The sequence below is a fragment of the Orcinus orca genome, chromosome 1 (genome assembly GCF_937001465.1).
Source record: "Orcinus orca chromosome 1, mOrcOrc1.1, whole genome shotgun sequence".
NCBI classification, from domain to species: domain Eukaryota; kingdom Metazoa; phylum Chordata; class Mammalia; order Artiodactyla; family Delphinidae; genus Orcinus; species Orcinus orca.
The window spans coordinates 195,232,023-195,250,863 of NC_064559.1; positions in this window are offsets into that span (position 1 = coordinate 195,232,023).

Sequence of the window (18,841 nt, forward strand, 5' to 3'; positions counted from 1 at the left end):
CTGGCCTCCAGAACTGTGAGATGATAAACCTCTGTTGTTTTAAGTCACCCAAGTTGCAGCAGCCCTAGGAGACTAATATACCATCTGAAATGATTTTATTTAGTTATGTGTTTATTCTCCATCCTTCCCCCCAAGGGATCAGCTCCATGAGACCATGTACTATCTGTTTTTTCACTGCTGGGTCCCTAGTGTTTGGAAAAGTATCTGTTGCATAGTACACGCTCATGAAATATTTGGTCAAATCAAAGAATGGGTGATTGCATGGACACTTCAACTGGCACTTTTTGTTTTTGTTTTTTTTTTTTGTGGTACGCGGGCCTCTCACTGTTGTGGCCTCTCCCGTTGCGGAGCACAGGCTCCGGACGCGCAGGCTCAGAGGCCATGGCTCACGGGCCTAGCCGCTCCGCGGCATGTGGGATCTTCCCAGACTGGGGCATGAACCCGTGTCCCCTGCATTGGCAGGCAGACTCCCAACCACTGCGCCACCAGGGAAGCCCCCAACTGACACTTTTGAAGCACCTTTTCTCAGACTGCCCCCAACCTGCTGTTCTAGCCAGACCCTTCTCAGGCCCTTCCACTGCACTTCCCAGACCCTTTGCTTTTGACAAATTGGTGACAGACCATGACCTCATCCTCTTCTCATGCTCAGAGACACACATGCACACATACTATTCCTACATGGGCAGCACAGCCCAGCGGTGACAAGCTTGGAGGTATGGGGACCCCAAACTGGTTTAAATTCTGGCCCAGGCTTGCCCTATGGCATCAATCCGGTCCCTTACCTCTCAGTTTTCTCCTCTGGAAAATGAGAATAGGCTCCCCATCCTTTCAGTGCCTGGAACACAGTAGGTCCTCAATGAATAGTAGCTGTAGTCAACTCTCCTTGGACATCCTATCTCCCCCACAAGGCTGGCCTGAGTCCCTTCCTCCTGCAGGAAGCCCTCCCAGACCACCCCTGCCCTGGCCCCAGCTCTCCCCAGCTCAGACTCTCTGAATGGCTCCCTCGCCGCTCGGCACAGTCTGCCTGGGATCATTAATTCTCTTTTTGTGCATACGTGGCCCGTCTCCCTGGCTGCCTCAGCCGTTGGCCATGTTTTAATGAGGATTTCTCTTTGTGAATAAAGAAGCAGGCCTTTGATCTCCCTTCTGGAATCGGCTGTCTTTGATAATCTGCACCGAGTAACTGCTGAGAGCCAGGCCAGAATTCAAGTCTGGGCGCAGCTGCCTCTTGCTGTCAGACCCTTAGCAGGTGGGCCTCCCTTCTCCCAGCCTCAGTTTCCCTGTAAGTATAAAGGGCCCATGCAGAGCAGACATTTTGTTGTATGTAAATTAGCCAACCCATTAATTCAGCAACATGTCACCCTAGCCCCAGTTTCTTTTGTAACATCTCTTTCTTAAATTTCAGCTACAAATCAGTAATTATCCCCACCTCACTGATGAAGAAAAATAAGGCCAAGAGAGTTAACTTGCCTAACACCCTCAGCCAGTTATGGACAGAGGCGGGATTTGAACCCAGGTTGCCTGACTCCTGGTGACCTCAAGGCCAAAGTTAACTAAGAATGCCGTGGTCCTTTGGTGACACCTTGGGGGTGAATCAGAATCAAGACCCACAGGCCCACTCTGCTCTGGGAGGCGGCAGTCTGAGAGCTCTGGGCAGGCGGTCAGGACAGGGGGTTGAGATGGGGGTCCCTGGGGGACACAAGGCATGGGAGGTTTGCGGGGGGAGGGGTAGAAGAGACAAGATTTGGAGGAAGGACCCTTTTCAAAGGTGAATAAAGTTCTTACATAGCTCCTCAAATCACTCCATGACTCTGGTTCTTGGGGACGGGAACGTTTGTGGGACCACGCCTATCATGTGTCTTGGCCATGTGCACAGAGGGAGACAGAGGCCCTGTCCAAAACTGGCCCCGGACGATGACCTTGCACTGACCATCACCCCATGCTGCAGAGGGTGACACCATCAGTGGGGGAAGCTCCCAGGAGAGCCCCTGGTACACAGAGAGGAACACACAGCCAGGTTCCCTGGGGAAAGTGTGTCAAGGGCCAGAGTGGGGGCAGGGAGAGCAACAGAGAGAGACAGTGTGAGCGAGAGAAACAGAGAGAAACAGAGAGCAAGCAGGGAAAAGATAGGAAGGAGGGAGTGGGGTGTGGGGGGGGAGAGAGGGGAAAGAACCGTGGGTTCACTTCCATCTTCTGAGCAGAGTCCACCTCCAGATCTGGGGAATGAGAGGGGCGGATGGCTCCCTCAGGCCACCCTGTTCACTGTGTGGCTCCTCGCTGGGCAGGGCCTGGAGGAAGGCTGGTGGGATGCAGGGACAGAGCCCCTCAAGGGAGGGGAGAGGGTGGCTGGAGACAGGGCTATGCTCATTAGCTGGGTGATCTTTAGAAAGTTCACAGCCTCCTTCCTGAGCCTCACTTTAGGAATCTGTAAAATGGTCAGAGTTGGGCTGTGTGTGTGTGTGTGTGTGTGTGTGTGTGTGTGTGTGTGCGCGCGCGCTCGCGCAGAGACAGCATCTGGGCTCTGATATTCTGAATTCCACTACTCCCGGGCTCTGGGCCTCATGTGGCGGGGTGAGGGCCAGGGGCAGCTTGTCCACCGTCCCCTCCCTGGAAGGGGTTCAGCCTGGGCTCCAGCTGCTGCCTCCCTCCCCCTCACTCCAGCTCCTTCCTCACTCTGTCAGACAAACCCCATCCATGGAAAAAATGAGTGTTTGGGGCCATCCATTAATGGGCGGAAACTCACTGTTTCCTTCTCTTCCGGTTCTGGGATCCATCCTGCTCTGGGCCAGTTGATACTATTATTGGCCACCTACTGTGTGCCGGGCCTGAGTTACAGTCTTAACTGATGATCTTATCAAACCCTCAGAACCACCCTCTTCACAGATGCCCATTTACAGATGAGGAAAGCGAGGCTCCGAAGGGTGATGTGACCAGCCCAAGGCTGTAAGCCAGAAGATGGGAGAGCTGGGCCTGGGACCTGAGTCCAGCTGAGTCTAAAGACTCAGTCTTCTCCAGCACCACCCCAACTCTGGACTACCAGATGAGCAGTCAGAGAGGTGAATTCAGGTCCGCATTCTACTATTACCCTTAAGTCAGTCACCTCTCCACGCTGAACCTGTTTCTTCAGCAACAAAATGGGACAAATATTATCCGTCCACTCTTCAAAACTCTCGTGAAGAGTTCTACAACTGATAGTGGTTAACATTTTGGAGCACTTAAACGTGAACTAGGCACCATTCTAAGCGACTATAACGAATGATTTCATCAGTTGAATTCTCACAACAACCCTATGAGATGGTTAATCTTACGCCCATTTTACAGGTGAAGATCTTGAGCCTCATAGATGCTAACTTGTCCAAGGCTGCACATAGATTTATGAGGGCTGGGACCAGAATGCAGAGTCGAGCTAGGACTTTTATCTGGTCTGTGACCTTGGGCAAATCACCTTCTGCATCTGGGCCTCAGTTTCCCCATGTGTCCAAGGGTTGCAGGAAGAAATGGAGATGGTTTAGAGCCCTGGCATAGAGAGGCTCAGCAAACTTCAGACTCACCCCAGTGAATGAATTTAGATTCAGCTCAGAGCTGAGACCCCAGCTCTGCCATGAAGCAGCTGGGTGACCTTGGACAAGTGACCTAGGCTTTCTGAGCCCATTCATAAAATGGGGTGTGGCAAGGAAAAGGTAAGGGGTGCATATAAAGGGGTGCACTGGGGGTCTGGCACTCGAGAGAGGACCTTGGATCCCACCCCTCCCCCACTCCCATCCCTTGCCCCAGCCAGGCGCAGCGGTGTGGGAAGGGAAGGCGCAGGGCAGGAGGGGATTAGCCCAGGGTCCCCCTCCCAGGGCGGCCCTTTTAAGTGTGTTCTCCCCAGGGCTCAGCCGTGCCCCCTCCCAGGCCCCAGGCCAGGCCTGTGTTTGCTGTGGGGATCGGGGGCTGGCCAGGCTGGCCTTTCATTCCTGGGCAGCTTTTGCTTGCTTTCCGCTGTGGGGCCAGGCGCCAGCTCTGCCGGGCTCCCCAGGAGCAGATGGGCCTCAGTGGGAAAGCGCCCGGCTGGTCCTAAGAGGATTGGCGCCTTTCTTCCCACCCTTTGTGCTGCTACCCACGGCTGCCTGCGCCCAGCCCACAAAGGCCGCTTGTTTGGCCGCCTCTGGGGGTGCAGGGGTCACAGCTGACGGTGGCGCCCCTGGAGACGGCGGCACCCCGTGTGAGCCAGAGAGCCGGGGGCACCCAGGCTCCAGGGAGGGCAGGAAGTCCTGGGCTACAGGCTACACCCCAGGGTTCACTGGAAGCAGGGGGGATGCCTCAGGCAGTCTGTTGGGGGACAGGCCCCGATTTTGTCTTATTCCCGTCACCTGGCAAGTTGATGGCCAAGCGAGACTTGCTCCCAGGGCCCACAGTGCCCAGCAAAGCTCCCTGCCTTCTTGAAAATGTGGTCGCCCTTTCCTGCTGGCTTGTTCCACGTAGCTGTGTGGGCCAGGAGGACCTGAGAAAAGGAAGGTTGAGGCCAGGAGAAACTGGAGGGACTTGGCAAACTGAAGCCTGGAGACCCAGGAGGAGCCCCGTTTGAGGCCAAGCTCAAGTGAGAGGTGGTAGCTGGGCAGAGAAAAGGACAGCAATTATCTCACCTATGAATTCATTTTAAAAAATAATTGTTGATTGAGTGCCTGCTCTCTGGTGGGTGTTGAGCAAACAGAGAAATAAGCTGAGGGTCCACTCTGAGGGTCCTCAGTGTGCTGGGGGGACAGATTTGTACGTAATAAGCTCTAGACCATGGTTTCCTAGCTTCGGCACTACTGACATTTGGGGACATATAATTCCTTCATGTGGGGGCTATCCTGAGAGTGGTAGGATGTCTAACCATTTTCTTGGCTTCTCCCCACCAGATCTCAGTAGCACCCCTCCCCACTGCTGTGACAACCAAAAATGTCTCCAGACATTGCCAAAAGTCCTCTAGGGGTGAAATCACTTCGGTTGAGAACCATTGATCTAGACTGTAATCCTGGTCATTTGTCTATTCCTTCATTCAACACATGTTTCTTGAGCTCTGAGTGTGTGCCAGGCGCTGTTCTAGGGCCTTGGGGATACAGCCATAGAGTTATAGGTGTCGAGTTCATTCCCACTGGGATTGCCTGTCGGAGGACGGAGTAAAATATTTCATGCAGGGATGAAATGGGGGCCAGGGTTACCCAAGGCTCTTGGAGGAGGTGACATTTAGCCAGGCCTGGAAGGATGAATAGAAGGTACTGGAACAGAGAAGGTGGGAAAGAGGACATTCCAGACCGAATAGGACAGAGTGGTCATCCTGCATTTGTTCCGCAGAGGTTCACAGAGGACCTGCTGCATGCAGGGCATCTTCTGGGGATACAGATAGTCTACAACAGGGCCTGTCCGGCATGCAGAGGATTCAGGGCATCCAAAGAAGGGTCTCCATCTTGTCTGGAGGCTGCAGAGGCATCAGGAAGGGCTTCCCAGAGCAGAGACAGCAGCCAAATCTTGAGGCTGAGCAGGCTGGAGCTAGGCAGGCGGGGGTGGGGAGGTGGAGGGGGTGCGGGGAGGCGGAGACGGGGGAAGAGGGAACAGCTCCTGCACGGGCCATAGTGCCTGAGAGAGCCTGAGGCTTTGGGGGGGGGGCAAGGAGGCTGCTAGGGTAGGAGCACAGCATTCTGACAGCAGGGGGAGGGAGATGAGCCTGGAGAGAAAGGTCGGGGAGAAGGACTCAGTTAAAGAGCTGGACTTTATCCTGGAGGTGCCGGGGAGCCATGGAGGGCATTTGAGCAGGGCTGATTTATTTTAGAAAAATCACATGGCTGCCGTGAGATCGGCTGTTCGGGGAGCAGAACGAGAGGCAGGGGACAGTCGTAGAGGTTCAGGAGTGAAATCAAGGTGGCAGGAGTCTGGAGTGGAGGGGACAGACGCCACAGACACTTAGGAGGTAAAGCATTAGGATGCGGGCTTGAATGTATGGCTGAGGGAGCTGGAGGCGGCATCAGGGCAGATTATAAGCACTATAAGCAGTGCAGCCCTGAGACGAATCAGCAGATAAAAGACCAAGCAGAGAAGGATATGCCTGTGAATCTCAGGATGCAAATTATTTTTGAAACTTTGCTCTCATGCATCATCTTTAAATATGAATAACCAACATTTTTTTAGAGCTTAATGCTGTGCCAGGCACTGTTCTAAGCACTTCATGTGCATTAACTCGTTAAGTCCTTGCAATAGCCCTATGAGGGAGATAATTCTTACCATCTTCATTTTGCTGAGAAAGAACTGAGGTACAGAGAGAGTAAGTCACTTGCCTAAGGTTATACAGCAAGCCAGCGGCTGAGCCAGGATTTTAACTCAGGTAGTCTGGTTCTTCCAGAGACTGTGCTGCTACTATACTGCCAAAATGTAGAGTTTGTTTAAAGCCTGCTTAACTTCAGCTATTGATAAAGCCCTGTAACCTTAATATAAAAGTAAAAAAAAAAAACAAGCAATGGGATTACATTTTATAGGTTGTGGTAGAGGATGTAAACTGGAAAATCACCTTCTGGAATCTCAGTGAAACCCTATACCTTGGCACTGACTGCCGCCACCTGGTGGCAGTGTACCCCAAATGGAGGCGCTATGACAAAGGCCACACCCAGTTCCTTTGGGTGTTGAATTTATGAAACCCCAGGCCTGGATGATGAGAGCCTGCTAAAACAGGCATTACTATTATGAAAACGTGTCCTCTGTTAGACAGGAAGAAAGAGGCGAGGCCCACAAAGCCCAGGCTGCAGGGTGTGTCCCTGAGGATTGTGACTGTGGGCACTTGGGATAGGGTTGCCAGACCTCAGCCACACTCCTTCACCAGTTCCCTAGACGACCAGCTCTAGGCATTTCTGAAACAGCTGGTGGGAGCTAGGGGTGGGGTGGGGTGATACTCTGCAAACACGGGCTGTACCCATGACCCCGACCTTCTAATCCCAGGGCTTAACTGACCTTATTAACTCCACGGGGCTCCAGAGAGACCCCCCAAATCATTCTCTGTCGAACCACATTCATAAAAATCCTGGTCCTGAGGACTGTGCAGGAAAACCTCCTGCCTGAAGACTGGGGACTGGAGGTGGTGACCCTTGGATGTGAACCCTCTGCAGGGTGGTGACAGGGCAGAACTGGCCCCACCCCCCTGCCTGCTGAAGGGCAGCGAGGGAGAAAACTGGGTGAAAGCAGAGCATACTGGGTAGCCTGGCCAGGAGCTGAGCGGTCCAGTCTCCCTCCCCCCCCACCCCCCACCCCCCCACCCTGCCCCGTAGTTGACATGACAACTGAATGGGGGAGGGACGAGCAGAGGAGAGACCACTTGCCCCTCAGACAATGGCAACCTATTCCAGGTCACACTTGGCCTTGTCCTGAGGGCATTGGGGTGGTCAGAAGTTCTGGGTTCTTCATACCTTGCAGTATTGGGATTTGGGGGAGCAGTTCTTAGCTCAGGCCAAGCTTGGGAACCCAGAATGGGGGTCACAGACAGGATCCCTTCTCCCGGAAAATCCCAACCCTACCAGAGCCTCCTTCCCGGGCTCTCCGACACCCCATCGTAGGCTAATTCCAGATGAAGTTCGGTTCATATTCTGAGTGCTGTGCCCCTCCACTGAAGAACTTGACCTTGTAGTGGGAGGTGAGCGGCGCTCGCAGGGAGGAGGCGGCAGTCGCTTTGGGGACAGGCCAAACATTTTATGAGTAATTTAATATCTGGAGTGCGAACCACTGAACAGAGAACCCGTCAGCTGCCCGGAGCAAGGAGTGGGTCTGGTCCTCATAATGCAGGGGAGAAGATGGGAGACTGACAGGGACGACCAGGGGCCTCAGGGAAGTTAACCCATTAAGTGCCCTGGGAGGGAGCTAGGAGGGCGCAGGGCGGGCTTCCACTCTGGGTGTGCCTGCTGTGCACCAGATACCGTGCTGCCGTGCACTTAACAGGGGTTTGAACACTTGAACTTGGATGGGAAAGTGTGCCCTGTGGAAGAGGCACTGGCTTTGAGACCCACAGACCTGAGCTTGGCTCCTGCTAAGTATGTGACACTGGACTAGTGACTCCAATCGTCTGTGCCTTAGTTTCCTTATCCATAAAATGGGGATGATGACCAATGGTACCTACATCACAGGTAAGAACTTATTGTCTAGTGACAATAAATACAAAGAATTCAGTGTGGTGCCTGGGACACAGCAGGTGCTCAATAAAGAGACCTGCTTCCACAACCCTGATGAAGTCACAACAGCTCTCTGAAGCTCCCAAACTTTCTTTGTGGGGTTGTCCCTGCCACCTAGCTACACCCTGGCCCCCTCCTCTCTGGCCCCAGAGAGGGGCCTGAAGGGCTTTTGTCACGTTCCACACAGCCATGGTTGTGTCTCCTCCTGACACCTGCTTTAGAACCCTCTCAGGGTTTCTGGGGAGGAGTCCTGTCCAGCTTGGTGACAGGTCCTGGACACAGATCTGGGTCAGATTCCCAGTTCAGCCACATTCTGGGGAGCACTTCGTCTCTCTAGGCCTTCATTTCCTCATCTGCAAAATATGATTAATGAAACACCTTCCTCGTAAAGAGGCTGTCACAATTAATGAAGATCATGCTGTACAGAAGCTAGCAGAGAGCCTGGTACACAGTAGGTGCACATTAAATGCTTTATCATCATCATTACTTCGCGGGTGCAGCTCAGGAGACACACTCTCTTAGTCCATGTCCCAGCTCTGCCTTAGCCAAGTTATGTAGCCTCCCTGTACCTCAGTTTCCATATCTGCAAAATGGGAGTAATAATAATACCTGCCTCAATTCATAATAATACCTGCCTTTAATTCATGGGAATTAAATGAGTTAAGATATAGGAAGTGTTTAGAACAGAGCCTGGAACAAAGGAGGAGCACAGTCAATGCCAGCTGCTATTACTCTCTTATTCTGATGTTAAGAAGCAATAAGAAGCTCAACTCCCCTCCCCTGCCCTCATTCCACCATTCCTAGGTCTGGGACGCAGGTCTCCCAGTGCCACCTTTATCTGGGGCTTGGGGCTGCAGCCTGGTGAGCTCACTCCCTGCTCTGGGTTTATCTTTCAGCCTGGCTCCGGGACTCCGAGAGAGTCCAGGGGTTTCTCCCCGGATGCAGCTCTACCCTTTGGTTAATCATTAAACTGCCCTTTTCCCTCAGCCCAGTCCCAACCATTGTTTCCTTTCCTGAAAGAAATTCAATGTCCCTGAGTTGAGGTGGCCCAGAGATCACCAGGTCCAGCCTCCTCATGTTACAGATGGGAAACTGAGGCTCAAGAGGGAAAGCCACACGCCAAGTGGATGTTCAGGCCGGAACTTGAACCCAGGTCTCTAGCTCCCAGTCCAGTGCCCTTTCTCTGCATCAAGTTGTCTCTGAGAGTCTGGCCATAACTTGTGCCCAATGCTACTGATGGGCACATGGAGGCCCAGAGATATGACGGGACTGGCCTGAAGTCCCACAGCCCATGGCCTGGGTGAGGTAGGGGGCCAGGATTGAAATCCAGGCCTAGGGAGCATCAGAATCTCAGTAGCTCTATGCCCTGCCCACCAGGGCCAGCAAGGACATGGGCAGGCCAGCCTTCAGCCTCCTCACAGTGCTCCCGAAGGAAGAGCCTGGACAGACCAGGGATCAGCCCCCCATTTAAAAAAAAAATAAATTTATTTATTTGTTTATTTATTTATGGCTGGGTTGGGTCTTTGTTTCTGTGCGAGGGCTTTCTCTAGTTGCGGCGAGTGGGGGCCACTCTTCATCGCGGTGTGCGGGCCTCTCACTGTCGCGGCCTCTCCCGTTGCGGAGCACAGGCTTCAGACGTGCAGGCTCAGTAGTTGTGGCTCACGGGCTTAGTTGCTCCGCGGCACGTGGGATCTTCCCAGACCAGGGCTCGAACCCGTGTCCCCTGCATTGGCAGGCAGATTCCCAACCACTGCGCCACCAGGGAAGCCCTGCCCCCCATTTTATAGTCCCAGAGAGCAGAGTCACTTATCCGAGGTCACAGTGAGTCAATGACTCTGGAACCAGTGCACCTGCATCTTACTCTGCTCCCATTATCTATTTTTTTTTTTTTTTTTTTTGCGGTACGTGGGCCTCTCACTGTTGTGGCCTCTCCCATTGCGGAGCACAGGCTCCGGACACGCAGGCTCAGCGGCCATGGCTCGCGGGCCCAGCCGCTCCGCGGCATGTGGGATCCTCCCGGACCAGGGCACGAACCCATGTCCCCTGCATCAGCAGGCGGACTCTCAACCACTGCGCCACCAGGGAAGCCCTCATTATCTATGTTTAATGTCCTTTCACTAAGGATCTCAAAGTCCCTACCAGCTTGGATCCAGCTAAAGGGACATTCTCTGAGCATCTCTGCAGACAAAGTGTGCAGCTCAATTCCCCAGTGTCCACGTCTCTACTTTCCTGGTTGCCATGAACACCTGCTCTGTGCAAGGCACTATCCTGGGTACCTTACAAAAGTTATCCTTTACCTTCTTAACAGCCCGTGGCACATAGATTATTGTTCTTATTTTATAGATGAGAAGAAGGCTCAAAGGGCATAGGTGACTCCAGGTCACACAATTGTGGTTGGGCCTGGTTGGGGGCAGACTGTCCCACTCGCCACCCCTCGCAGGCCCTGGACAGGTTTCCAGCACTGAGAAACAGGAGGAATGAAGACATGTTTTTCAGGTCTCCTTCCCTGGAAACCAGCTGGGGCGGGTCCCTGCAAGGCTGACATTTATGTCCTGTCTTTAATCACATTAGCTGACATGTTCTAAACAAGGTCTGCAGACGACTTTTTAACAAGGGCCCAGCTGTCTCTCCCAAGGAAACCTGTGCCTGTGGGGAGAGCTGCCCCGAGGGGTGCGAACTCAGGAACCAGAGCCTGCAGACAGCACACACCGCGGTGCCGCCCACGTGCCCGCTGCAAACCCAGGCTGGGGGGAGAAAGGGAAGTTTGTCCCAAGGTGGGCACCGGACTTTTCCGCGTGCGAAGCTTGTTCACCACTTGCAGCTTCTCCGAACCCTACAGCAAGCAATAGTCTCATTTTTCAGATGAAGATGCCAACGTTTGTTGAGGATCTGCTGTGTGTCAGGTGTGGAGTGTGGTTCTTTATAAAGAACACTCTTGCTTGTGTGCCTACTACAGACCAGTCAGGTGCTTGACACGCACCAGCGCACTTAGCGTTCATGCCAATATTAGCCAATACAGCTCCAACTTACAGCCAAGGAAACAAAAGCTCAGGGTTGAGCTGACTTCCTTTCCCAAGGTCACCCAGCGAGAACGCGGCAAAGCTGGATTTGAACGAGGTGGGGCTCTCGTGAGAAGCCAATGCGGGAATGCACGCAAAGCATCGGGCTAGGTGCCTGATGCACAGTAGGTGCCCCGTGTACTGTATTTTGCTTCTTCTGCCCTCTTTCTGCCGACGGCTTGTTTACATTCTCCCTGCTCCCCTGGATGCTGTAAGGGCTTATAGGGACAAATACGTGACAAGAGGCACAGATGAGAAGAATCTGCAAAAGACAACGTGAAAATGAGGTAGGGGAGGCAGGAAGATCTGGAACAGAAGTGAGGAAGGAGGCTTCCAAGAAAATATGTTCCATCAGATGTGCCCACTCGCTGCTGGTGCGTCTGTTTGGAGACGCGAGGGGCTCAGTTCTCTTTGCATCATTGGGGAATAAGCCCAAGTCTCCTTGCCTGCAAATGGGGGTGACAATGCCCACATCAGGGAGGGGGCAGGGGGGATTGTCATGAGGATTAAATGGGTTAATGTCTGTATGATATTCATGATCTCAGTTAAGTTTCTCCTGTTGGCCTGTCTTTGTTTCCCCTGGAAATGTCAAGTCTTCCCAAGGAAATTGTCCCAAGGGTCTAGGAAACATGACTGCATTCCCTCTCATTCTGGGCAGGACATGATTTTGGCATTCCTTCCATCTTGCCTTTCTTCCTTCCATTCAACAACTATTTATTGAGCCTATATCATGTATATCTGTCTCCAGACCTTGTACTCTCTGGAGTAAGAACTATTCATCAATCAATTAGTTAACTAACACACATATGCTTTCATTCATTCATTTGATAAACATAAATCTGCTGGGCTCTCTGAGCTGTGACGTGTCTGTTTCTGGCCTCTTTTGTTTCCTTCTGGGTCCTGCCTATGGTCTGTATAGGTGAGGATGCTGGAAAATTGAGGTGTGTTGGGGGACTTGGCCACTGTGTCCTCCCTGGTCAGTAACCCGGTAATAACTCTTCTCCCTATTCCTATGGGTGTCACAAGCCCTCCTAAGCTTCCTAATCCGTAGGCTTGGGGCGGGCCTGACAATCTCTGTCACAGGTGGGTCTAATGCAGCTGATCTAGTTCAAGCCCCTCCTTCTGTGGGGAAGTCTGAGGCTCAGAGAGGGGTAGCAACTTGTCTGAGGTCACACACTAAGTCAAATTCCGAGGCCAGCCTGGAACTGGGAGCTCTCGGCTTCCCATCCAGGGCACTTCCTGCTCTGCCAGGTCCCCTCACTGTGGGTGTCCCTCCCTGGGTGGGCCCTGCTGGATTTCTCGAACAACACCCTTTTCTCTTACATCTGGCCAACAGGGTTGTCTATGAGAATGCCTCCTGGCTACGTGCAAAAATAAACGCAGCTCGAGGCCTGCTCTGAAAGGAGGGTGTGTGTTTGTGTGCGTGTTGGGTAGTGGGGGGAAAGGCAGGGCACCTGGTGCCCGTTGTCAGCAGGAGACCAGAAAGGCAAAGATGTGGGGGAGAAACAGGAGCTAGACCCGCAGTGATCAGAGCAAGGGGTGCTCAGCAATGGGGAGATGGACCCTCCGCTCTTCATCCTATCCTGTGTCTGCCTGCGTACTTGCTCACCTTCCCCAGCAGAACATAATCACATGACCACAGTGGCAACAATAACAGTAAGAGGTTCTTCATTGAGTGCTTGCCAGATACCACCAGCTCCTGTGCTAACCGCTGCCCGCGGTTGAGAGAAATCCAGTTCACGGCAGGTCAACAGACTGAACCAGGGCCCCTAACCCTGCCGCTTAAAGTGTGGTCCCTGGTCCAGCAGCATAAACTTCCCCGGGGAGCTTGTTAGAAAAGCAAATTCTCAGGCCCCACCCCAAGCCTGCTGCATTAGAAAATGCATTTTACCAAGACCCTGGGTGGGTTTTGTGCACATTAGAGTTTGAGGAGCCCTGCACCATCACAGCACCCCAGTTCCAATGACAGCCCACCATTGATAACTATAACTAATACTTGTGGAGAACTTTCTGCATGGCAGGGTCTCTGCCCATAGAATCCCACTTAACCCTCATCAGATTTCTGGCATGTATATGATTATCACCCTCATATTACAGATGAGGAAACTGTAACTCAGAGAGGTTAAGTAATTAGCCTGAGAACACACAGCCTATAAGCGGCAGAGGTGGGAATTGAATACAGCCTCTCTGTCCTTCCGGTTCCTGAGCCCCCAGGCTTTCCTCCCTCACTGCGTTTCTCATTTTGTATAGGTCCCAACAGACAAGAAATTTGTTTTCCCTTCTTCCCTCAACCCCGTGTGGCCCACTGACTCCTGTGAGCCGAGGCTGGGCTACTACTGGTCGCCGCTTTCATGTCTAGCAGCTCAGCCTTCTCACTTGGAGCAAAGGTCCACCTGTACTAGAATCGCCAGGGGTGTTTGAGAAAAGTGCAGATTCCTGGGGCTTCCAGGTCCTACGGAATCAGAACCTCTGGGATGGGGCCTAGACACCAGCAAGTGTCCAGGGGATTTCGTTGCCCAGCAGAATTGGAGGCCCAGTGCCTCTGGTCACTCAGGGTAGGAATTGCAATGCCTAATTTACAGTCAAAGACAATGAGGCCCAGAGAGTTTTTCTCTCAATGTCCCAAGGTTGGAACCTGGCAGACTAACCTAATGGAAGGTGAACTGGCTTGGGAATCAGGCAGTTCTGGGTTCAAGTTCCTGCTCTTCCCTTTCCAAGCCTGGAGCCGTACCTGGGTCTAGAGCAGAATGGCAAATCCAGCCCACAGACTGTGTGCAACTTGCTAGCTAAGAATGGTTTTTACATTTCTAAATGGTTGGAAAAAAATCAAAAGAAAAATATTTTGTGACTTGAAAATTATGTAAAATTCAAATTCCAGTGTGCTTAAAGATTGATTGGAACAGAGCCATGCTCATTTATTTATACATTGTCTGTGGCTGTCTTCATGCTACAGAGCAGGGTTGAGTAGTTGCAACAGAGCCTGTATGGCCACCAAACCTAAAATAATTCCTATCGGGCACTTTACAGAAAAAGTTTGGCAGCCCCTGGTGTACAACAGTGATTCTCAAACTTTAGCTGCATCAAAATCACCTGGAGGGCTTGTTTTAAAACACAGAATGTGGGGCCCCATCACCAGATTTTCGGATTCACCCAGTCTGGGGTGGGGACAGAGAACCTGTATTTCTAACAGGCTCCCAGGTGATGCTGATGCTGGAGACACACTTTGAAGACCCTGGTTTAGAGGAACTTGGGTCTTCAAAGCTGATGCTCAGCCCCACCCCAGAAGCTTGTAGCCCACCCAGGGAGTGAGATAGGCTTGGGGAGAAGGGACGGAGGAGGCAGCAGCTCCAGGTCCCATCTCAGCGGCCCGTCCACCAGCTCCTCTTCCAGGCTGTCCTTCTCCTGGTGTCTGCTCCCCCCTGGTGGCAGCAAGCCTGGAGCCGGCCTGGCGAGTCCAGCCTTGACAGATAATCCTTTCACATTTCAAAGCCTTCAAAGTTTACACATCCTTTCCCCTAGGGAATCCACTTCGAGGAATTTAATCCAAGAGAAGAATCACCGATACATACCAGGTGCGCACCGCATCGTTTGTTCGTAAGCAGGTAACATAGAAGACCAGGGCAGCCACTTGACGTGGTCGCACAGCTGGTAAAGAGTTCAGGCAGGATTTGATCTTAAGTCTGTCTGACTCAAGAGGCAGTGCCCTCGCCTGCCACACCACACAGCCCCTCAGGGACCTCCTGCCTGCTGTGGGGAGCAGTGACTTCGAAGCCAAACTGCCTTGTGTTGAATGCTCATTGTATTACTTACTAGTTGTGTAACATCAGGCAAAAGCCACTTAACTGCTCTGTGCCTTGATGTTCCCCTCTGTGAAAGGGGGACATGATTGTAAAGGTCACCAAGCATCAGGTACTCTGTGAGCTGTTATTAGTATTACTTATCAAGCCCCCACCTTCCTTCTTTGCTTTCACCCTCCTTTCCTCTTCTTCTGTTTTTTGGTTTTTTGTTTGTTTGTTTTTTGGCTGCATGGCATGTGGGATCTTAGTTCCCTGACCAGGGATTGAACCGGTATCCCCAGCCTTGGAAGCGCAGAGCCTTAACAATTGGACCGCCAGGAAAGTCCCTCCTTTTCTCTTCTTAATTGGCTCAAAGCTTGTGGGTCACTGGGAGGGGCACGCCCATCTGGATGGACCAGGGTGGAGGTGGAGAATCAAGGATAGAGCACTGTAGCCAGGAGGTGGCAGACAAGGGGGAGCCGCCCACACTGCTCTGGGAACCGCCCAGCCAACCCTGCAGTCTGGGCAGAAGGGCACAGAGTTTAACACACGGATCCCCGGGTTACGTAGGCCTGGATCTACGTTCTATTTTTTTTTTAAAGATTTATTTATTTATTTATTATTTGTTTATTTTTGGCTGCATCGGGTCTTAGTTGCAGCACGCGGGATCTTCGTTTAGGCAGGCGGGATCTTTCCTTGCAGTGCGCGGACTCATTGTTGTGGCGCACGGGCTTCTCTCTAGTTGTGATGTGTGCGTTTTCTCTCTCTAGTTGTGGAGCGCACTGGCTCCAGGGCGCGTGGGCTCTGTAGTTGTGGCATGTGGGCTCCAGAGCGCGTGGGCCCTATAGTTTTGCCGCATGCAGTCTCTCTAGTTGAGGCACGCGAGCTCAGTAGTGTGGCGTGCAGGCTTATTTTCCCCACGGCATGTGGGATCTTAGTTCCCTGACCAGGGATTGAACCCATGTCCCCTGCATTGGAAGGCGCCTGCATTGGAAGGCGGATTCTTTACCATTGGACCACTAGGGAAGTCCCTGGGTCTAAATTCTGAATCTTCTGTGTGACATGGGCAAGTAACATCTCCTCCTTGAGCCTCAACATTCTTATCTGTAGAATGGGAGCAATAAAATTAGAGCAGTGGTTCCTAAAGTGTGGTCCCTCAGGCAGCAGCACCAGCAGCATGTGGGGACTCTTAGGAAATGCAAACTTTTTTTTTTTTGGCCACACCTTGTGGCTTGTGGGATCTTAGTTCCCTGACCAGGGATCGAACCTGCGCCCTCGGCAGTGAAAACACAGAGTCCTAACCACTGGACCACCAGGGAATTCCCAGGAAATGCAAATTCTATCAAGCCCTCGTGGTGACTGTGATGCCTGCTGAAGTCTGACAACCACAGGATTAGAAGATTTGCTCCTTAGGCTTGTTGTGACTAGTACAGGAGAGAACACTCACTGGGCGTTTAGGTCAATAACCATGAGCTGCTATTATTATAGGCCTGCTCCTTCTTGGCCTCAGCTGATTGGGCCAGGAGTATTCTTGCTCCAAGCTGGGCCAATCAGATCCCCTCTCCTGGGAACTGGGAATAGGAGACGTTAGTCTGTGTAACTTCCTTGAGGGGTAGGGGATGGCTTGGTGGTCCAGGCTGTTGTTGGGGGCATACATGTATCTCCACTTGCCTTTAACAGTTAAGAGGGCCAATCTGCAGAGAGAGGCTCAGAGCCGAGAGGTCCCAGCGCGAGACACAGCAGCCCCGGTCTGGCACCCATGTCCACTGAGACTGAGCTGTCCCACCTGCTCCTGGGTCCTGTAGGTCCTCTGGCCTCTCCTGGTAAGTTCCTCCTTTTCTGGAAGGTTATTATTTCTAGGAGGTTTCTTGGAAGTCTGGAAACTAAAAGGACTCTGGCATGTTGAGGGTTATGAGTCCGAGTCAAGGTGGGTGCATGAAGGTCAAGGGTCACAGGCCTGAGAAGACCACTTCCCTTCCTTCCCCTGCTCAACTAGCTAGCCCAGCCAGGAGATCTGAGTTTCAACCCCATCCACTCTGAGAAGGGGCAAAGGGGAAAAGGCAGGTCTGGACAGTGATGGAATAGGCAAAATCCCGAGACCCACCTATGGTCACCTCCAGGCTCCCCCCATCATTCTTGGTCCTGGTTCCTGTGATGAAACCTCAATCGTCTCTCCAGAGAGCTGACAAGGTGAACCCTCCTCACAAGGTGGGAAAGAGCAATAACAAAGGTAAAGGGTATGTTTGATTGCAGTGGGCATGGCTGAACACGCAGTGAGAGCCCTGGATTTCTGGCAGATCTGGAAGCTGGGAGGGGAGGCACAAAAGGGGCACAGTTCAGAGTGCTGTCAGGGTAGGGGTCTGACGGAGGAAAGGCGGCAGGGTCAGGGTCTACGGGTCAGGAGTCAGAGGAGGGCAGGTCCTGAAGGAAAGCCAGCCGGCTTGAGGCAGCACTAGAGACGAGCTCTGATGTCTTGGCCGTGGCCGGCTTTGCCTGGGTCCTTGCAGCGACTTGGGGTGCCCTGCACGTGCTCACCACCAGCAAGCAGATCTGCCCTTGGGGTGGAGTGTAGCCCTGTGAAGACAGACCCAACGGTAGAGGCTCGGGAATGTGGACTCCTGAGGTCGGATGGGTTCAGGTGAGAGGCTGGGGGACTGCAGAGGGGATTCCAACAGGAGAGGGTGGCAAGGAGTGGTATGTCTATAGATTTAGCAAGAGCTTTGAGGCAAACAGAAGCAGGCCTCAATCCTGGCTGTATACTTGCATCTGTGTGACCCTGGGCAAATCCCTTGCCCTCTCTGAGCCTCAGATTCTTATTTTTTAAATGAGGATAATAGTATGTGCCTCCCAGGGTTTGTGGTGGGGGTTGAATGAGCTAATGCACACAAAACACTAAGTACACAGTAACTTAACTCAGTCGTGGTGTGGTTGTTATTATTATAACAATTCTTACAAGACACAAAGACCAGGCAGACAGTTGGTACTGAAAGGGTTGAGTAGCAGAAAGAAGGCCCAGCCCCTGGTGAAAAGGCTCAATCCAGGCCCCCTTTGAAGAGTCTGAGGTTGGGGGCAGGCCTGAAGCCCAGGAGATAGGGCAGAAGCTGCACCCAATGAACGGAATCCTGAGAAACAGGCTAGCCAAGCAGGAGGCTGGACTGGTGTTATAACGCTATGTGATAGGCTGAAGTGCTTTAAATCCCTTCTACCTCTGGTCAGGATTGGTTGAGAGTCTTGGTGGGTGGGACTAGTAGGAGGGGCTGCAGAGAGCAGGTGCAGGGCTGGGAGGGGTTCAGAGATGAGCAGGGTAAGGGGCTCACAGCTTAGCTGGGGAGACGGGGTGAGCATGAGAGAAATGCTAGATGCAGGCAGTGTGTGCTCAGACTTGAACAATTGAGAAATGGGGTTAGAGGAGGTTGGAGGGGTAAGAGCTATGAGGGCTGGCATGGTCTGCTTTTAGGGAGAGGGTGTGGCTTGAATGAGGTTTTAAAGGATGGTTAGATAGGCAGAGTGGAAGGGGAACAGTGAGAGTAAGGGCATCGAGGCAGGAAAGCATGTGTCTTGCCTAGAAGACAGAAAGGGCCCAGCTGGTCTGGAGTGGAGATATTCTTTGTCCGGGAGAGGAAGGATTGAGACTGGAAGGTCAATCCATAGAGAGCCTTGAATGCCAGCTCGTGGGCAGGGACTATGTCCAGTTGGCAGTGGGGAGCCACTGAAGATTATTGAGCAGGGGAGTGACGTGTGTTCTAACTGGATGGCTGAGCTTGAGCCAGGCTGGGAAGGCATTGGGAGGGAGAGCATGTGGTGAGAATCAACAGAGGAAGGGTCTTGATTCCAA